The sequence below is a fragment of the Ambystoma mexicanum genome, chromosome 1p, assembly GCF_040938575.1.
Source record: "Ambystoma mexicanum isolate Mex_15411 chromosome 1p, UKY_AmexF1_1, whole genome shotgun sequence".
Classification (NCBI taxonomy): domain Eukaryota; kingdom Metazoa; phylum Chordata; class Amphibia; order Caudata; family Ambystomatidae; genus Ambystoma; species Ambystoma mexicanum.
Window position 1 is genome coordinate 747834495 of NC_090921.1, and position 22238 is coordinate 747856732.

The following is a 22238-nucleotide window of genomic DNA, read 5'->3' on the forward strand; positions in this document are numbered from 1 at the left end:
AGGGGGAGTTACTAAAGGAATGGACCTATATTGGGACTGGCTCGCTCCCTATTGGCTACCCCCAGGGCATGACCTGCCCACCATATTGGACTGGGATGTTTCCCATTGCATTGTTATAACGTTGTGTTTTTTTTTTAAAAAAATTTCGTTTATAAAGTTTTTTATTCTTTGCTGCTGTGGTTCAGAGTAAAGATTGAAATGCATAATACTCGCCTCCTTGTCTTTTATAGAATCTAAACCCCCATCTCACGCTAGTGTGGGGGATTAGACATTGTTCTTTACATTGTTCTCTGCTTCATGATTCATGTTTTGTATTATTTTGCTTCATAATGATTACTTGTTCTATGTAAAGCACTTTGGATAAATGCGCTATATAACGTTCAATAAATACAAATACAAAGGCAAGAGGCTTTGTTTCCTTGAATTTCAAGACACTGAATAAATCACTTATTTACCATCACACCAAAATTGATGCGTGAGCCTGGTTTCACCGACATAATTAATCAGGGCAATACTCATTTTCCAGAAAATTCCACTCACGTTTGTGATGCACACTAAGCGCAGGGAATGTATACGTTAACTTTTTTCACATTCCATACACCTGTCAACTCATGTCACCCAAATTGGAATAATGTCTCCCTGCTAACAAGCTCAATGCTTTTCATAAACTTAAATGGGTCCTCGGAAAACCTGTATCACATCACACTGTCAAAAAAGAGCACTACACTGACATCAAACCAGACCCCCATGAGGATTCAACAGGTTGAAAGGTAAAGAAAAGGACGTTTGCCATGCGCAGGTTGGAATTGTACAAGGTACGACCCCTGTCCTCCGCCATAAAGTATTATGAATTAATTTCCGTCGAACATGCGTCTAATCTCGTGAATTTCCGGTTAAATAACCTTTGCCATTAGCTGTTTGTTCTGTGTGGGAATGCAAGTGAATTGGGTTTATGTGCTTCTCCTCAGGTGCGGCTACCACACCTGTCCAGAACCTTGTCATCCGTGGTTGGCAAGTTGCTTCGCAACCAAACAAAATGGCGACCGAGAATCAGTCTCAGTCACGTGACCGAAAGTTCTCACACTTATGTCCATGCACCTGCCCCTATCAATTTCGACCTGCCTCCTGAAAAGAGAGAACCAATCAGCTCTATGCGCGGGCCGGTAGGCGTGGGAGTTCTAGGAACGTTATTTTGATTGGCTCTTGCAGAAGAGTATGGGTGTAGGCAAGCAGCCTTTGGAGGCGTGGTCTGATGCGAAAGGTGCAGGGTGCTTGATCCTCCGGTCACAGGTCTTCTTTGGAGGTCCGATACGGGTGGGGCGGCAAGTGTGGAGCAAGAGCTGCAGCCAGGAAGGCCAGAGGAGGGAGTTTACGGTGGCTGCAAGCAGCGACGCGAGCTCAAACCGGATGAGCGTTGATCAGAGGGCAAGGTTTGTGCGGATTGCGCTAGTGAGGGAGAGGAGTGTGTATGAGAGGTGATTCATCGAATGAGTCCAAATCATTTAGGGGGCTGGTACTCCCCGACGTTACATTGGGCGGGTACATGTGCAAGCTTCAGTGCCACCTGGGTATATGTTAATAGGTTCCTACTTTGCACCTCCGTACATCTTAGCCACCAGCCCCACTGCCCTAATAAATACTACTATCCCTAGTTATAATCTTTAAAATGGTATACAGTCCCTCAACACTCTCGATAATGCTCTTCTTCAATACCTTTTTTTAGTGCTCTAATTCAATACCTTTTTTTATTACACGTTGGACCAGCCAGTTATGGTTATACTTGATGTCTTCACGCTTGGAGACTGGTTTCGGTCTGGACCTTGAATTGTGTTCTTGCCACAAGATGTGGTTTGGTTTCTGCCGCTGCCATATGGTGCCACTTAGTCCTGGTTCCTGTCATTGCTACGGACGGTTACCCTATTTTGTCCATATCATTAGCAATATTTAGGTAGTCATGTGACTCTGGTTCATTTTGTCCTACAGCCCGTGTAATATCGCCTACTTAAATGCGCCCGCGAACCCCCACAGTTTTTTTCTGCCATGCTATATCGCCCCACCAATTGCCCCCTACCTCTGTTGTTCTTGAGTCGGGGGTGTGGCGCAGCCTCCACCAAAGCAGAACTAGTACTTCACTTTGCGTTAATTGTAACATGCACAGCATGTCCTACTAGTACTGTCACATAGTTTTGTAAAATGGGAGCCCAGGCAACCGGTAATCCGTTTTAGGAGTAAATCATTACTGTCACAGTGCCGGCAGGACCATTATCTATACCATAATGTCGCCCTTTTTTTGGGATCGATTAGGGCATGGGGCGGGCCCACGCACAGTAACTGTTCTTGTTTCGTCATTGTTGCACTTGAAAGTAAAATGTACTTGTATATGGTCATTCAGGTGTGAGTTTCTACCTAGTACACAAATCAGCAAAACACAACATAGATTTGGAACAATAGAGCGTGGTAACCCCCTTATGTTCTTGCTTCTAGTTTGTGGGCCATGCCTAATATTAATGAGTTTTAAAAAATGTTTTAAAGCTTTTGTTTTTCATGTTGGTGAAAGCCCTACAATTCATATTGGTACTTGGGTTTGAATGGTGTCCATAGGCTCAGTTGGTGGTATTTGCAAGTACCACTGGGTCAGTTGGCAGTCCATCTGCTTTCGTTAATACAGGATTGATAAAGATGATGCCAAGCCAATGATGCTTGTTTAGATTAAGTAGGGCATACTCGAAATATCATGCGGAATTAAAGTGGGGGTGTTGACGAAAGCAGCTAGTGTCTGTACTACTTAGTATGTGGTTTCTGTACTGCAGTCTTACATGTGATATTGTTTTCCCCCACTGGCATTCATCAGGGAAGTAACAGTTGTTCTTCTGTCAAAACATTGATTCCCCTCCCATTAGCCCTTTGGCCTTTATGAATAGCCACTGCACTAAGCTATACATGTTCTTCGTTTACAATTGTTAACTCTATTCATTTTCATGTTTATCACATGCTAACAATCTGTATTATTTTAATGTGGGCACAGTAAAGCAACAGTATTCTTCATTCAGACCTGATTCGCTCTGCTTTATTGAGGAGTGTTGAAATACAGTTGGATTATATGACAAGATATTAAGGCAGGTGTTATGGATACCATTGCGCTATATATACCCTGACAATTGACATATCTTAGTTGCTAAGTATCACGCTCAAGTGGGACTTTCATTGCCAGACTAGGTCGCCTTGCATACTGCGACCAGCGACATGAATACCAAAACCATAACATATTAACTCCAGTCTTAGCTGTTTGGATCAAAAGAGAAATTATGCCACATTCGCTACTCAGGGTTTCTGTTTTAATTGCCCAAGGAGTTATTTAATCAAAGCAAGTTATCTACAATTGAATTTGTTATGTACCCAGGATTTAACATCTTGCCAGCTAACTATTATATTGGTGGTTGGACGGGTATTCCTTATGATATGGCAATTATTACGCACCTACACACAAGTGTTTTAGAAAGAAAGACTCTGCAGAATATGTAAAGCTGATGTAGAAACATCTCGTCATGTACTAACAGCTTGTGCGCCTTTGTCCAAATTATATGAGAAGGGGTATGGACATCTGGTATCTAATATGGACTTATAACTTCTGACCAATTCTGGAGTTTGTTATATTGTGCAGAATGGATAGTGATTACTGCGTCTGCTTTTTATGAGTCCAGATGGTGATATCGTAGTATCGTATGCTTTTTTAAACATTTATTTTTTACTATAATGAATAGTATTTTCTTATTTACTATGTATATGGTGTACTAATTTTTTTTATATATATTGAATGTATCTTTTTATACTGTTATTTTTGATAATGTCTTAAATGTTGGTGGTGTTTTTTTTTTTGTTTTAACCAAATACACAATACATTTAAAAAAAAAAAAAACGATCCCTCAGTCACACCAATTCGCTACTATCTAGATTTAATTATTTAAAAAAATGTATTAATATTCAATAAAGTATGCATTTGTGCGAATAATGCTGTTCTTGCAAAGTTTGTTTGGGAGGTATTGGTTTTTAATTTACATACACCAATTGATAGTCATTAGATTTGAATTGCTAGTCTGTGCAATTCTTGAAATGCACAATCACTGATCCTGCTGACATATCCAAAGTCCAACGAAACGACTAGATGAAATTATCAGCATGTACTACTCTGTACAATTCCTTTTTAACGAAAACACTAGGACAACGCGCTTTCCACTCTTCAGTGGAACACATGTCCACAATGCGTACTTCTTCGGGGCCTCCAACAAAAAATAAATGTATTTATTGCTATTCCCTGTTCATTCATATTTATGGTAAATCCAGTTCGTTTTGAACATTTGGTACCTACTCATGGATGTAGACTTTGGCCTAGGCGTCCTTGTGGCAGTGCCTCTAATGGTCCAATCTCACTTTCATATCTAGAAAACATGATTTGGCACCACCCCACTCAACAGATTTAGGTCACTGAGTAATGAATGAACCTCAATCTCAAAAGTAGCATGGCTTTAGATTCATTATCTTTGAAGTGTTCTTTCTTCTTCTAATTTAGTTCTTATCCTAATTTTCAAGTCTTGTATTTTCTTATAAATGTTATGTTGTGATCCTTTCACGTGTCATATATTCCTGGTGACCTGACAGAAAAATACAAACACAGAACAACTGAGTATTCCATTTTCTATTGATCTAAAGAGATAATGCTTAGATTTTTTATACTTGTTGATTGGTGTGTGTTCTCTCATTAAATGAGCAGTCCCCCCCCCATGATATAAATAATCATAATTGGTGTAAATATATTCTACTTAAATTCACTAGCATCAACATTGTGGCTAAAATATACAGACTTGCCCCTTTGAGATGAGGTAAGACGCACAGTATGAGTGCTGCATGTTTTCCACGTTCATACATGACCATGGGCACCATGTTGGTTTCTCTTAATTAAATTACGTTAGGTGCGTATAAATAGACAAAGGGCGTACCCAGAAATGAATCCTTAGCCATCTTATAATGTACATGGTCTGTGATTCTATATAATTGATCATGATAATAGATAATTGGTGTTGAATAAGTATTGTTCTTAAACATTTTCCCCTGTTCCATTATGATATGTTAAATCCAGAAATCTGGCCACAGGGTTCGAAATTGAGATTCGATGAGCAGGAGCTAAAACCAGCTCCTGGTTTATTATTATTTCTTTTAAATACACTCCGGTGTTTTGCCCCCGACCCCCCCCCCCCCCCCTCAGACTCCCAGAAAACAGCACACAGTCAGACACACAACTAACACATGCACACACTCACTTACCTGTTCTCGTCCTGCACTTCTGGGTCCTGCTGAGCCTGGCAGCCCCTGTATGCACTTGTGTGCGGCAGGGGCGTGACAGTTGGATTCAGAAAGACCACTCCGTGTGGTCACAGAGTGGTATTTCTAAACCAATCTTTTCACCTAGAACAGTACTTTCTGGTCCCCTATAAAGAAAGTCGCTTGTGGGGACCACAGGTTTCCCCTCTTCCCCACTGCTCTTTAACATTTATATGATGCTCAGAGCCCACAGGCATCTGGGCGCAGAAGAAGACAAGAAAAAGGGTGACAGAAAGGAGGACATCAATCTCAGAGGTTTATTAAAAAATACTGGTTTTTAGCAATTTCCTACATTTCAGTAAGTCTTTTTCTAAGTCCAGTGCTTTGGGAAGTTGGTTCCATAGAGTTGCGGATTGGACAGTAAAGGATCTGCCCATGAATGATTGAGTGTGAACAGTTGAGCCAACTGTGTGGCTTCTGTATCCAGCGGCTTCCCCAGCGACCTGTTAAAATCCCCCGATACTATAGTGGATATATTGGGTTTGTGTGCAGAGCATAGGATGTCCGCTAGGTCATCCTAGAAGGTGTCCGTGTTGTGGGGGGGCCTATATAGCAAGATGATATGGACGCAGTTATTGGGCGTGGGGGTGGGTGTGATTAAAATAATTTCACACCCCTTACAAGTGATGGGAGTTTGAAACAAATTAAGGCGAGCGTGTGCAATAGATGTAACCCCCCCCCCCCCCTCCGCACCTTACTACTTTCTCTATTTTGCCTGCAAAATGTGTATCCGGGAGGAGTAGCCAGATTGATATTAGGGCCACTATTAGACCATTTATTTTATATTTTTGAAAAACATGGGCTGAATTATCACTCGTATGCCAATGGCACCAAGCATATATCAAAGAAAGAGTCCTGACATAAGTTAAAGCAAGTTCATTAACTGCTTAAAGGAAGTCCAGACCGGGATGTTGGAAAATGCCCATCAACTCAACCCAAGTAATGCTGAGGTTATTCTTCTTGGGCCAAACACAAACTACAGACCACTATAAACTTTTTTTTCCTACACTGTTTCATATTCCAAGCACTTTTCTGAGAAAGTAAAGATCCTAGGATTCTTTTGTTAAAAAGACCTAGATTTGAACTTTCAGATTAATTAATTATTAAAACAGGGAGCCAAATGTGCACTCGCCCCTAGGCATTGGCTAGTGATAATTGCTTCTTGGTAAGAAACGGTGTGCTGTGCGTATGTGTAGGATCGAGGTACAGAGTGACTTTTATGTCTGGCTAGTAGCTTGCAACTTGAATTGTTTTATCCCCGATTTAAAAAAAAAAAAAAAAAAAAAAAAAAAAAAAAAAAAAATCCCTTTCCAAATTCAGAACCATGCATAGCTTTTCTTCCTAGATTGGTAAAAACATATCTTTTGTGAGTGTTCAGCTCCCTAGTTAGTTCCAGGATTGACTATTGCAATTCTCTTATCTATGCATTCCATACTAGCCATTAGAGTGAACACAAAAAGTCCAGAATTTGGCTGCTCGTTTGATTTTTCCAGTTATCAGGTTTTCACTCGATCCCCTTTTTTCGTCCTTCATTTCATTGCCTTCAGGTAAGATGGCGCTTCAGATTCAAGGTCTTGTGTCTGGTTTTTAAATGCCCTGGGGCATAGTTCCTTCATATCTCCATATGAAAATCCATCAATGCACACTTTTTTTTTTGTTCTTACGGTGTGCAAATCTAATTTCAGACATTGAGTGATTGTAGATTTGTATTTAATTCTTTGGCTCACGCAGGCCCAGCTCACATCCCCACACGTATATTATTCCCCCCCAAGCCCACCCTACAATTCTAGGCAGGGAACAGACAGTAAGGTATTAAAACATCAAAATGTATTTAAAAGAATAATGTAACTTCTAGTCAGTTTGTCTCCAACTTTACACCATGGAGATCAATGCAAAGCTATGTATAGCGAATCAATCAAATATCCCTGCCAATATGAATCTCAATATTACAAGTCCACATAGACATTGACTCAATTCGAGAGCTATTTATTGCATTCTAAAAGATACAAGGCATTTCATCTTTCTACCCTATACTGGCTTCTTTGGACAACGTAACTTAACTCAATGATGGCATTTCAAGATTAAGCAAATACTTTAAAAACGTTTGTCCTACTCCAGCCTCCAAACAAGTATGCTATCGGAGAAAGGTACTTAAATAAATGATATTTCAAGTACATGTTAATTAACCAACTCCCCTTTTGTAGGTGTGAGACATTGAATGTATTGGCTACGTATATGCCACTTCACTGTAGACAATGGCCAACTTGCATTTATCTCATGTAGGTTTGAAATAATACTCTTGGGGATATGATGATTCTATTCTGAACCCACACGCATACTTTGTTCTCAAACTACATGGGTGCAGCTTTCTCTAAACCTGCATATGCGACTTTCACTAAACGGGAGTGTGTTACAGCTAAGTATGCAACTTTAAATTCTCGTGTGTTTGTGTGATGTTTTCAAGCTACTTACATGTGAAACTTTTCAATCTACGTATGCCTGCACAACCTTAATGCATCACTGTGTGGTTTTCAGCTTGCACATATTTTCAGGCTTAATATATACTATTTGCCTGTTACATGTACAATATTTTTATTTAAAAAAGTTCCTTCCAAATTATACATCGGTATGCATTGAAAGATGGGGGAGGGGAAGGGGAATGCAGTGGTTTGCACTGTGCACAATTGTTATAAAATATAATTAATTTCATAGGCATGCTTTTTATTGCACAATGACTTAATCTGAGACTATAGCTTCTCCTGGCTGCATGAATGTACAATACCGCCCTAGGCGATGGTATTTTGCAACAATACTATACGAGCATGGTCGGGTTTAAGCCACTAATGATACTTCCTAAGTACTTCATTTTACAAAGGGAGTTCCTTGTTTAAGTAGCACCAAACTTCCTTCAGTTTTTAATTTCATTTAGGCCATAAGCCCCAGAGCCTGCGGGCCATTACCACATGAGTAATGCCCCCGGGGCTCATAGTTGCAGGCCTGAGCGTATCGTGGGCCTTAACGAAGGCCCCAGGGCATTATCTTATCAGTAATGGCCCATAGGCGAAGGGCTTATTGCCATGAATACCCTGGCCCATTAGACCGGGGTACTAAAGGAATATTTTTACTGTTCCGAAACGCTCTGGCGTATCAGAACAGAAAAAAATGGCCGCTGGGAAAGTCCGTTTTCCCCTTACATGGCGGCCATTGAAAATAAGTGAAAAAATGAAACCAACAAAATGCCCGCAATGGAAAGTAGTCCCTTCTTCTTTTCCATGACGGCCTGCCGCAGATCGGAGGCAGATGCGCTGGGGACAAGTGTTCCCAGCGCGTCAGCTCTTGAAACCCCTTCTCATCAAACAGTTTTAAACGATTGATCTGTAATAATTGGTTATCTGAGCTTGATCTAAATATTAGGTTTGTTGTTTCAGATCAGGCAAGAGGGATGTCCTGAAGAAGACACAGTTCTTTAAGTGCCGGACACTATGTTGAAATTAGTTTGCAGCTCTGAAGTATACATATGACTTTGAGCTCCTTTCTGGAGCATTGTGTGTCAACTAGTTCATCTCTTTATCTCGTATTGACTTATGATACTCTTCTATTCACATTGATTGGTGTCTTATATTTTGTTTTTTTATTTGTCTAATGTATTGTGCTGTTTAAGAAGTTGACTTGTTCATTTAAATATTGATAGTGAATTGCTTTTCTCATTTTTAATTGGGTAGCTGACTACAACTGTCTCCATCTCACCTCAAATTTGGACTGACCACTACCTTGTGACATTCTCACTAGAAACAAAACGTCAAATTCCTTCCAAACCTCAGCTTGCCCAACCTTTACCAACTAGGAACAAAAAGAACATTACCCCAGTCAACCTACTCCCTCTAATCCCTCCCACTCTTAACTCTTTACCTGAAATCTTAGGCCCCGAGGCCTTGGTGTACGAGTACAATAAAATTATGTCTTGCTCTCTAGATACTATTGCACCTCTCAAAATGCGACTAAGCAAACCTAAAGCCCTCCTCAACACTTGGTACACACCACACCTGAAAACATTACGAGCCAAAAGAAGACTATGCGAGGTAGCCTGGAGACTAAGACCCTCCGAGGAAAATAAAACTAACCTCCATAAGATATCTGCTTTATACAAAAATTAATTGCAGCTGAACGGGAAACCTTTAACTCTAGAATTGCACAAGCTGACTCGAGTACAAAGGAACTCTTCGGTATTGTGAAGGAATTAGAAGCCCCCATCCCATTACCGGACAATTGCGTGAAAGACAAACTCTGGTGCTTGAATATTCGGAGAGCATTATTGGATAAGGTTGCAACCTTACAAGCTAAAATCACCATTAAAAAAACCTGCACTAAATACAAACACATCACCCATAAAGACCACCACACCACCCACAGACACAACCTGTCCCCCCTGTTTTAAATTCTCTAAAGTCTCCATCATCGAGACCGAAAAAATGATTCTCTCGCTCAAACCCTCTAATTGTCTGGGAGATCAATGCCCTGCTTAACTGATAAAAGGATGCTGCCCGAGATCTGGCCCCCTTCATCACAAAACTCATCATTGCCTCATTCTCCTCTGGCACCATACCAAGTAATCTTAAAGAATCTTGGGTGCTCCCTTTACTCAAAAAACAGACATTAGACCCTGCCATCCCTACCAACTACCGCCCAATCACAACAGTGCCCTTCCTTTTAAAAATTATAGATAAAATGGCCTATATACAAATTCAGCAACACATGGAATCCAACCACTTGCTGGGCGACCACCAGTCAGGCTTCCGGCCCCAGCACGGGACCGAAATAGCCTTAATAGACATAAAAGCACAAATCGATGAGCTTGGAGATAAAGGAAAGTCAGCCCTCCTCCTGCTCCTAGACCTATCGGCTGCATTTGACCTTGTGGATCACAGGGTCCTTTGCAGACATCTGGACTCGACAGCACACTTCTCTAATGAAGTCATAGTTTAGATTGAATTATTTCTGAACAACAGGACAATGAGAGTCTTCTCCCCCACATCGGCTGCTGACCCCATCCCCATCTCTTGCAGAGTGCCTCAGGGTTCTTGTGTCTCTCCTACCTTGGATAATATCTTCACCAAGCCCCTGTTTGATAATCTGAACCTTCTTGGTATCACCTACACTAACTATGCAGATGATACTCAGATTCCCCTACCTCCTACTGGTGATTATAACAAGGATTTGGCCTTGGTGAACAGGGTATATCTCATCATCCAGGCATGGATGGCCACTCATGGACTATGCCTGAATGATGACAAAACTAAGATCATTATTCTGGGCACCTCCTCAACCCTCAGAAAATTGGGACCCAAATACTCTATGTTCAACATTGACAGTAATCCCATCAAGGTCGCTACTGAGGTTAAAACTCTGGGTTTCTACCTAGATTCGACCCTCTCCTTTAAGAAACGGATCAATTCAATGGCCTCTGCCACAGCATATACTTGTAAATTAATTAGAGCAGGTAAACCCTTCTTGTCCAACAATAGCTGCATCACTTTGGCAAGAGCTCTTGTTCTGTTGAAGCTGGATTACTGCAACGTCCTTTACTGTGGGGCCAATAAGGATGCTATCAAGAAAATCCAGCTCCTCCAGAGCAACGCATTAAGAGCTGCCCTCGGAATCTCTCGGAGAGTTCATATCTCTGAAATAAGAAAACTGGCTATCTACGCAGAACAAAATCCAGTTGAAAGTGGCATCTCTCACATACAAAGGCCTCAATTATGCAGCTCCATGCTACCTTGCTGAGAGATTCAGTAGAAAAACAGCTATAAGACCACCCAGATCTTCGTACGCCAATTGTCTCTTGGTCCCAAGACTCAAACTCTCTAGAGTCGGAGGACATAGTTTCCCAGTAAAGGCAGCCCAAATGTGGAACTCCTTAGCCCCGCCTATGCGAGAAGCTTAGCCTTACCTAAAATTTTGGCAAAACTTCATAAACTTGGATCAAAGAATCAGATAAGCAATCTGGCCTATGCGCCTATGCCACCTCCCGCTCTACCTCTGCACATATAGGTTACCTAAATTTATATAGCACTCTACTCTGCTTCGTGATTAGGCAACACCTCTCACTTTGGATTGTACTCTATCTAATATCTGATTGCACCCTTGTATGATAATATGCCACTTTAAATGTATATAGTATTCAATTTTTTGATTAGGCATCATCTTATTACTTCAGGCTGTACTTTATGTACTATTTGATTGTACCTATGTATGAATATGTACCTTATGTAACCAAGCAAGCTGTTTTATGTAATGTGCCCTGATGCCCCCGGGTCTGGTGCGCAATACAAGTAATAAACTAAGCTAAGAAAATGATATCCAAACACATTTCTTTTGGTTAAAAATCTATAATAAGGACTTCAAGATGGCCACCGGCACTTGGTTGACGTGTGCCAGCGGCGCTCCGCTCGACCCCCAAGCCTAAAAGGTGTTCCACCACCCCCTTTTGGGCGGCCGAGGGCCAGAGTCAACATTTTTTAGCCCCCAACTGCCCCCTAAAGTGAACTGAGGCAATTTACCTCCAGCGGGCGTCGAGTGCACCATAACCCGAGGACCCTTTGGAAGCGGAGCTCGTGGTGCCGGGAGCCGAGCCCGGGAGGCGGGCAAAGCATACGGCTGGGCGAGGGTTAGCTGGAAGACCGAAGAGGTGCGGGAACCCGGCAGGATCGCGTCTGGTCCCGGAGAGGTGGGGGCTGCGGTCCGACGCGGCTCCCCGAGCAACTGATTTCCCGAAGAGGAGGGGGGGGCCCGGTGACGCTTCCCCGGATCCCGGAGCACCAGCATCAGCGGCTTGGAGGGGTGCCCGAGTGCGGGGCCCGGGACGTCCTCTCCCCCTCCTTTTAACAGAACGCCTCACAGCCCGGAGTGAGGCTGGGGCAGTGGGTGGGTTGCCGCTCCTCCCCACTGCCGTGAAGCGCAGCATTTTGGGAAGCCGCCCGCCACAGTGGCTTCGGCTTCCCTCCTCCAGACCGAACTGAAGGGGACAGTCTGACGTGGGATCCAGGCGGCCTCTGGTGGCATCCTCAACATTCCAAATGAAATACACATCCTGCTTGGGGACAAAGACTGTGTTTATCGCATAATCACTACATCCTGTTTGCAGTACGGGCTGAACGGCGCATAATAGGAGCCCTGACTACTCGGAGAGCACCGGTGAAGCTCAAGTGACAAGTCCTGGGCTGCCCTCATATGGTAAAGGAGACCCAGGGAGGCTTGTGAGGTATCAACAGCAACAGAGGAGGCCCGGATTTGGGCTTTTAGGACTTGAGGGCGAGGAGTGAGCACCCGCTCCTCGAGCTTGACAGGAGTATATTTAGCCCCCAAGCGTTGGCCTGTACCCCCACTAAATTGGATGCCCTGAGGGAGGCCCATCTTTTTGAGGAGCCAACGAAGGCAGACCTGGGCAGCAGCGTTGGACCGCGACGCTGACCCTCTCGCTCCACTGAGGACGGAGTGATTCCCCCACTGGGGCGTCACAAGTCTGGTCCGGAGGCTCAGAGGGCATTATTTGCAGCGCGAAACGAGGGACGGTTGCAATTCGCACCTGCAGCGGAACGCTGGTGGCATGGCTGCCAAACTGAAGAGCAGATCTGCTAAGACTGGGCTTCCCCAGGCGGAAACTTCAGGCCCTCTCAACTCCATGTGGGCGAATAAGGAAGCACGGGAGGAGAGTGGTGGCCAACGAGAAGAGTTTGCTGATGTGACCCAGCTGGACGAGTCGCAACAGGCTTCCCACTTCACCCGACAAGATTTACGTGGAGAAATGCTCTCCCTACAGGAGTCATTGGCAGGGACTTTACAGGACCAGTTTCAACTAATACGATCTGATCTAAATCAAGCTCTGTCCGAAATCAAGCAGGAACTAAGCCAGCTGGGTGAGCGGACAGATATGGTGGAGAGGGGCCTGCAGGAGATAAGCAGAGATACCAAGGAGAACAGTGAAGCAATAGACCGACTTGATAAAGCAACACGGAACCTCGAGATTAGAATGGAGGACTTGGAAAACAGATCTAGGCGGGTTAATATCAGGTTAAAATTATTGCCGGAGACGGTACTGGATAGAGATCTAAAAGGGAGTGTCCAAACAATTTTTGCCGACTTGCTGGGGGTGGATTCACCGGACAGGATTGAATTGGACCGAGTACATAGAGTGGGCCCTCCTAACACCGCCCGGCATCAAAGACCAAGAGATGTGCTGGCGGCATTTTCAAGGTATGCGCAAAAGGAGGCGGTATTAAGGGCTGCGAGGAACCGATAATGTACGGCGGTCAGAAAATCGAGCTCTATCAGGACCTAGCCGGCAGCACCCTACTCAAAAGGAGGCAGATGGGCCCTGTGCTCACAAGGCTCCAGGAACAGGGAGTCAAATACAAATGGATCTTCCCCTTTGGACTTGTCTTCGAGTGGGAGGGCTCTCAAAGGAGGATCACCTCGCTGCAAGAAGGGGCGGCTCTTTTGCAGATTGATTTAGAGCAAAACCAGGGAGTGCCCAGTCTGAGGAGGCCGCTGGATCCAAAGGAGGGTCCTCGACCCCGGCCATGGGAATGGTCTACTGCGGCAGAAGGGAAACGTAAAAGGCAGAACAGACGGGCGCCCACTAACAAGGTAGGGAAGGGGGGCCTCGGGATGGACAAGGGTGCCGAGGCAACTGAGACCTAACACGGGGAAAACCCGTTTATCAGGGGGTGGTGGACAAAAGAGCTGATGAAAAGGGGGAGTGGAGTGAGGAGCAAACATCATGGAATCGGAAAAGGAGATGAAGCCTGTGGGAGGGGTTCTGGGCGGTCGGCCTAATGAGCTATCCCATGGAGGGGGGTGTGGGGTGGGCAGGAGTTAAATTTCAGCCACATAGTGTTCTATCTCCTGGAGGCGAGGGGAACCTGGGACGAGAGCCCGACTACAGGGGGTGTGGGGGGGAGAGAGAGGTCAGCAGGAATGCCCAGAGGAGGAGGTAAAAAAGTTTTAACAATTCAAGTGGATTACGGATAATGTCAGGGGGCTTAATTCCCCTTTAAAGATTTCCTAGGCTTACAAGAAACCCACTTATTACGAGGGGATCAGCATAGGCTTAGACTCAGGGGTTTCGACCAAATTGTGCAGGCCTCTGGAGAGCCGAAATCTGGGGGGGGGGGTAGCCCTAGCAATAAGTAACATAACCAATTTCAAGATAGAGGAGGCGATTAAAGACAAAGGGCCTCATTACACGTTGTGCGGTTAAAAATTGGCAATTACCGGCATGGCGCAATGAGCGTGTCCGCCCTCGCAAGAGGCCGCCAATTGCGTGTCATTACGAGTTTGCGGGCACGAGCATAGCGCCATGCCGGTAATGACCTTACTGCCATGCCGCAAAAGTCCCCAAAAAGTCCCTTAACGGCATCGTCGAAAGCGCTGATAGCACTTCCGACCTGCCGCCACATGCAAATAGCGGTCACCGCCATTAGCGGTCACCGCTAATAGCAGTGACCGTTATTTTGCGGAACCGGAAATAGCGTCATCGCACAGGAACGGGAAAGAGCATGGCGGCCATCTTTAAAAACACAATCCATTGCCATCCTCCTTATCCAGGACACCTTACCAGGAAACCCGAACAAAACTCCTTCCAGGACAGCCTAAAGATACCCAAGGCAGTGAAAAAATCTACAGAGTGCAACGCAAGGAGAAATTCTGCAAGGAGGAGCTTGTAATGCTGACTGAGACACTGGCGGCAAATGCACAGGTGGTCTTCTGCAACGACATGCGGCGGGAGGCTGTCCTGAAGAAGGCAATCTGGGCAGAGGTTGCCACCAAGCTCAGCGCGGTAGGCACCACCACCCGCACAGTTAAAGACTGCCACAAGAGGTGGGACGACCTCCGGCTACGTGTGAGGAACATCCTGGCCGTAAACCGCAACCTGGCTACAGGCACAGGAGGAGGCAGCGAATCGCCTATTAAGCTCCGTGAGTGGGAGGAGACCTGTGCATCCACAATCGGAGTGGAATGCATAGAGGGAGTAGGAGAAATGGAGCATGGCGTGCCCACTTCGTCCGATGGAGGTGAGTGTATGCATCCAACAATGCACTGTGAAGTGTGATTGGGCCCCGCAATCATGTGTCCATATGAATGTCGTGGATCCAGCCACCAACAGACATGCATGCATCACCACATATCCGTTCAACCCAGATCCATTCATGCATGACCCACCCAACATCCCCATTACCTGCATCCACACTAAAGAGCCCCAAATGCATAGAACGGCATGACGTAATTATTCAGCATAAGGCAGGTCGACCCATGAATGATGAATATCCCCATTTCTCATCCCTACAGGATCACACACAGAAACTGATGAGCCACGCACTGCGACACCTGCTCCCACATCCAGCAAAAAAGCCAGGAGGGATGCCACAGGGGACACCGCCACATCCTCAAGGGGAACCAGGAGGAGTGACCATGAACAGAGGGACAAAGGCAGCAGGGGCACCAGTTCTACACAGCCAGAGGCCAAGCCTGCTGCCGTTGCGGCACCCACGGGAGTGTGTCTCCCAGCAAGTGAAGGCAGCATTGAGGGAATGCACTCTGCTGCCACAAGTTCAACGGGTGAGGCAGCAGCCACTGCCCTACTTTCGGATGAGGAGGAGGCACCTGGCATTGTGGATCTAAGCCAGAGCTCCAGACCAACACGCTCCATACTGGCAAGCCCGAGGTTGTCTTCAGGTTCGGGTAGCCAAGGAGGGTCACCCACCCCCACCCTTGAAGGGTCATGGAGCCCCCAGGTATTCTCACCTGAGGCCAGTGCCATGGAACAAGGCGCATCGGCCATCCCACCAGCACCCACCATGCAACATGACCTCACAGCCATCATTCAGAGGCAGACGGATATCACTGGGGTAGTAGGGCAGCATGTGGCTGAGGTTGGCCGTCTTAGGGAGGACCTCGGTATTTTTGCACAGCAGACAAGGGAGTGCATGGAGGCATGCACCGACAGGATCTGCAACGAAATGGCCCAACTCAGGCAGGCCATGCACCGTATAGCAGACGCAATTGAGCGCCGATGCCCACTCACAACCCAGGATGAACCGGCCACCACCTCCTCTCCTCTGGGAGTTCCCGGCAAACTAGCCCCCTACGCTGGTCTCTGCGCAACCTGAGACGCACCACATCACAACCACCAAATGGCGGTGCAGAACTGACAATTAGGGCCAGCAAGGACTAGGTGCAACATGTTGAGAATGACACGTTCACACCATGAGGGTCACATGGGAGTGTTGTGGGGGGAGGGGTGTTTTTGGGAGTGTTGTGGGGGCAGGGGGGTAGGGGTGTTTTCACAGTTGGGGCCATGCACTTATTGTTGTCTTTTGTTCACAACACATTGTTGAAAAGTTTACACTGGCTTGGGATTCATCATTGTGTGTGTTTACTGTATTGGGGAGATGATTCTTTGTGGGACTGACCACATGTATCAGGTCAGTAATACCCATCTTTATGCATAATGGTCATACCTTGGATGTCATGGAATCTGATACATCAGATGCTGATGCGCATCGTGTCCCTCCTGGACATTGCCACTTGCATGTCCCTGCGGGCCTTTTCAGCCATCCTCATCACCATCCACATCATCCTCATGCAACCAGCTTGAATGTCAGGTGGCATAGGCACATTCCGTCTGATGTAAATTTAGTCCCGCATCACACATGCCATGGTTGTCTTCGGCACTTTGTCATGGCCGTACAGGAGGGCTTCGCCCGGCACGCTTAGGGACCGGTGCTGTGTGTTGTAGAGGCCAGATGCCTGCTCCATCACAGCGCTGGTACGGCTATGTGCAATTTTCTTGTCCTCTTCCTGCTGGTTCTGTGGTATTTCTGGGTGCCCTGCTGGTGCTTGCTGCGCCTGTCTTGCACTACTCCTACTGCGTCTCCTCTGTGCTGCCTGTTGTTGATGCTGCCGCACTGCAATCATATCCTCCAGGCCATGTAATGCGGGCAGTATTGGAAGCATTTTTGTGTGGGAAGGGGTGTGGGAAGGGGTGTGGTGTGCCCTTTTGTGCTGCCACAGTCTCCATCGCCTACACCTGTGCTGGATGTGTCCACCTGTGGCAGGTGGACACACTGCTCAGGTCTCTTAACGGGTGGTTCGCGATGCCGGTATTTGCGCCATGCCGGTAGGGGGTTTTGGGGTCTTTCCCATGCCGCTATTGCCAGTCCGCCTACCTTGTGATGGGATGCTATTATCGCCATGCTGCTATTTCCGGCCTGGGGGTCGCGCGCCCACGGACTTGCTGCTATTAGTGCCACCGTACTTAACGATGGCGCTAATAGCGGCAAGTCCGGGTCGTAATTGGATAGGAAATTTAGCGTTACCGGTAACGTTATTTCCTTACCGCCGTCTGTGTAATGATGCCCAAAGAAGGTAGATATTTGATGGTAAAGGGGTCCGCTGGAGAAGGATCCTTTACAGTAGTAGTCGTCTATGCCCCTAATTCAGGACGGGAAGCTTTCCTTAGACAGCTCTTGCAGAAGGTCGAAGACCACTCAAAGGGCCCAATAATTCTAATGGGGGATCTGAACATTGCGTGGGATAGAATAAGGGACAGGTCAGGTGGTAAACTCCGAGGAGGGGGACTGGTGTCTTCGTCTGCCCTGCGGGATAGAATGTTAGATGTAGGCCTACGGGATGTCTGGAGGGAGGTGAAAGGGGATGAAGAGGGGTTCACTTTCTTCTCGCAGGTTCACGGATTGCAGTCGAGAATAGATTATTTCTGGGTCTCGGCAAGCCTGGTGGGGGAAGGTTAAGGAGATGGAAGTGGGCCCTATGGGCACAGCAGATCATAAAATACTCGTAATGCAGCTTGCCCTGGGCTCATCGAGGAAAAGGCTGTGGGGCTGGAAATACCCTGAATATCTGTTAAGGGACCCGATTACTTTGGAAGAGGTGGAGAGCAAGATAAAATAATTCTTTGAAAGCAATAAAAGGGGAGAAACAGGGGAAGACATCCGGTGGGATGCTGTCAGGGATGGCACTCTATTAAGAGTGGCGCAGGACACCCAAAAAGGGTTTGGGTAGTTGTGCCTAAATAACGTGGACAGAGAAGCACACACACAGCTGAAAGGAAAGAGAACGAAGAGTAGGCAAGAGTAGCAAGGAAAAGGTACAGAATGGATTCCCTCTTGGGGTGTATGCAGATATAGGAAAAGAGTATTCCACGAACCTTAGGAAATACTCGAGCCTTCTGCACAGTTTGCTATAACAGAGGCCCACGCTATTTGCTCATGGCTTGGAACAGCAGCTATGGGTGTCTGTAATGTAGAAACGAGACAAGGGAAGGGGCAGAGGTTGACTGATGGGAACCAACAGACAAGCTCTGTACAAAAGGGTCTACAAACAGGACAAGAGAAGATACTTACAGACAAATCCAGGAAAAGGAGGTTCATAGCAAACTAGCAGAAGGAAATGAAGGGAAAGTCGTGTAACAGGATAGGATAGCAGAGGACAGTAAGGAACAAGGTTGAGAGCTCAGAGGAGCAGGAAAGCAATGAGCAAGCCCACAGGAGCAGGGCTGTAAGGTAGAGAGCCCAGAGGGAAAGGGCTTAGGGCAGCAGAGTAAAGCAGGCTGCACGGCAAGGAACCCAGAAGGACCGGGCAGCAAGGAGTGAGCCCTGAGGGGCAGGGCCGCTGACCGTAGAAGGTTGCAGAGGACTGTAGAGGGCTGCTAGGCCGAGAACCCAGCGGAAAAAGGTAGGTAGTAAGCAGCGGAGCGTGATCAGCTGCAATGTGGAGAGCCCGGCAGGGCAAGGGCGGAGGCTGGAAGGCAGCAGATCGTGATCGGCTGCAATGTGGAGAGCCCGGCAGGGCAAGGGCGGAGGCTGGAAGGCAGCAGAGCGTGATCGGCTGCAATGTGGAGAGCCCGGCAGGGCAAGGGCAGAGGCTGGAAGGCAGCAGAGCGTGATCGGCTGCAATGTGGAGAGCCCGGCAGGGCAAGGGCGGAGGCTGGAAGGCAGCAGAGCGTGATCGGCTGCAATGTGGAGAGCCCGGCAGGGCAAGGGCGGAGGCTGGAAGGCAGCAGAGCGTGATCGGCTGCAATGTGGAGAGCCCGGCAGGGCAAGGGCTAAGGCTGGAAGGAGCAGAGCGTGATCAGCTGCAAGGCAGGAGCCTGGAAGAGCAGGGCTGAGGCAGGGAGCCCAAAAGGCTAGGGCTGTAGGCAGCAGGGTGTAGCAGGCTGCAAGTCAGGACGCCCAGAGGAGCAGGGCTGAGGCAGGGAGCCCAAAAGGCTAGGGCTGTAGGCAGCAGGGTGTAGCAGGCTGCAAGGCAGGATGCCCAGAGGAGCAGGGCTGAGGCAGGGAGCCCAAAAGGCGAGGGCTGTAGGCAGCAGGGTGTAGCAGGCTGCAAGGCAGGACGCCCAGAGGAGCAGGGCTGAGGCAGAGAGCCCAAAAGGCTAGGGCTGTAGGCAGCAGGGTGTAGCAGACTGTAAGGCAGGATCCCACCAGGGCACTGGAACAAAGAGCAGGTGAAATCAGGAAACAGCATACAAAGTTTGTAGCTCGAAGCAAATAAGGTGCCGGAAGGACTCTCAATGCAAGAGACTGAGCTCTCGCAGGCAGCAGCCTTTATACTGCCCAGTCCAGCACAGAAGCAGGCTAATTGGTTGCACCTGGCTCAGCACACCTGCAGACAATCGGCCACCTCCCTCTCTGTTCCTGAGCTGGTGGAAGCAGAGCAAATCCCTAGGGCTTCTGGGGATTGTAGTTCTGATGAAAAAAATATGAATAGCCAGGAATGGATGGTTATAGGCAAGTGCATTATGGTAAGTGTAGTTTTCTGGGAAAAATAAAAAGGCACCAAAGTCTTGCAAATGAGAAATAAAGTCCAAATAGTGAATAGGGGTTGATCCAGGAGTTTTCTGTAGATAAATGAATAACAATTTGTCCATATTGATTGCCAATGTATGCGCCCATGGGGCAGGCATGACAGATGCATTCAAAGCTACGATACGGGGTGAAATTATAGCAGCCAAAGCGCAAAACGGCAAGCAGTTGGCACTCCTGGAGACCCAGTTAGAAAGGGAGGTGGAAGTAGCGAGGGGAAAAGTCGTTGAAACCCCCAGTAGATGCAATCATAGGGATTATAGAAGGGCGGTGGTCCAACTAAACTTGTTAAGAACTAAAAAAGCGGAAGGCGCCCTCTTATCGGTAGGGCAGAAATTCTATGCCAAGGCTAATAAGACAGGCACCCTCCTGGCGCGACTTCTCCAGGGAGCGGACTCGCGAAAGACAATCACGGCTCTACTTATGGGGGAAGGGGATAGTCACTAGATTGGAGGACCTTCTGGAAGCCTTGACGGAGTACTATGAATCCTTATACGGGTCTCAAAATCCCCAGAGTCGCCAACAAGAGATTTTCTTAGATAAGGTTCAGCTTACAGCGATGGGACGTGAGGCTCAAGAAATTTTGAACCAGGAAATCACAGAAGATGAGGTGAGCGGGGTAATGGGTAAGCTCCCCCGGGTAAAGCGCCTGGCCCTGATGTCTTCTCGGCAGCTTGTGCCACATCTAACCTATCTTTTGAACACTTTTAAAACAACTGGAGAAATAACCCCTTCTATGAAAGAGGCCAAAATCTCATTGATCCGGAAACCGGGGAAAAACACGTTGAAAAGGTCCCCCTATAGACCGATAGTTCTTATTAACGTCGATGCAAACATTTTCAGCAAGATACTGGCAAATAGGCTTGAAGGGCTCCTTCCTGAACTAATTCATCAGGACCAAATCGGGCTTTGTTAAGGGCAGACAAACGGCGGACAATATTAGGAGGGTAGCTCATTTGCTAGAAAAGGTGGAAAAAAACGGGCACCAACGCAGTTCTTCTTTCGCTTGACGGGTAGAGTGGTCGTTTCTTTTTAAGGTCATGGAAAGCATGGGTTTGGGCGGTACTTATCTGCAGATGGTCAAAGCTAACTATAACGGTCCAAGGGCAAGGGTGATAGTTAATGGGGTGGCACCCAGATTATTCCTACTACAGAGAGGTACGAAGCAGGGATGTCCCCTGTACCCTTTACTATTTGCTATATAATTAGAGCCGCTACTTCAATCTATTCGGGAGTCAGAGGACATTCGGGGAATTCCGTTCGGGGGGAACCTAGCATAAAGTTGCGGCTTTAGCAGATGACATGCTGCTTACCCTTACTGAGCCGTCTCATTCCTGTAAGGCCAGTGAATTATTGCTCAAGGATTTCGGGGAGGTGTCAGGACTGCGTATTAATATGGGCAAATCCGAACTGATGGTGCTGAGTCTGGGGAACGAGGAGCGGGTAGAGCTCAAGACTTCATCTCCATTTACCTGGCGCCCTGGGGGAATTGTGTACCTTGGGGTAAAGATAACTCCGACGCTCCCTAGGTGGTACGCAGCTAACTACCCTCCGCTACTGAAAAACATTAGAAAGGACCTTTACAGATGGCGAAATCTCCGCGTCTCCTGGTTGGGGAGAAAAGCGGCCATTAAGATGGTTGTACTTCCTCGTCTCTTATACCTGTTCCAAGCCGCGCCCCAAGCAGTCCCGCAGCGCTTCTTCAGGGAGCTCCAAACCATAACAAACAAATTTGTCTGGGAGGGGAAAAAAGCCAGATGCAGTCGACAGTTACTCACCGCCCCGAGAAAGGAAGGCGGTCAGGCCATCCCTGATTTTCAGCAGTATTACGAGGCGACACAGCTGAGAATTATTAGGGAATGGCTTCAACAAGGAGAGGATAAGCACTGGGTGAAAATGGATAGGGCAGTAGCCAAACAAAACCTAGATGTGGCTTCCCAAATGCTATCGCCCAAAGCACATGTACTTGAGCTCCATCACTAAATT

At 46.9% G+C, this 22238-nt stretch overlaps 1 protein-coding gene across 2 annotated transcripts in view; it reads left to right on the plus strand.

The window, feature by feature from the left end:
- The first annotated feature begins 1237 nt into the window (after window positions 1–1237).
- CGN (cingulin) overlaps window positions 1238–22238 on the plus strand; it is a 2193661-nt gene continuing 2172660 nt past the window's right edge. For both annotated transcript variants that reach the window (XM_069650469.1, XM_069650484.1), the window contains exon 1: window positions 1238–1430. The gene's annotated coding sequence lies outside the window, so the exon portion shown is untranslated. The remainder of the gene's footprint in view (window positions 1431–22238) is intronic.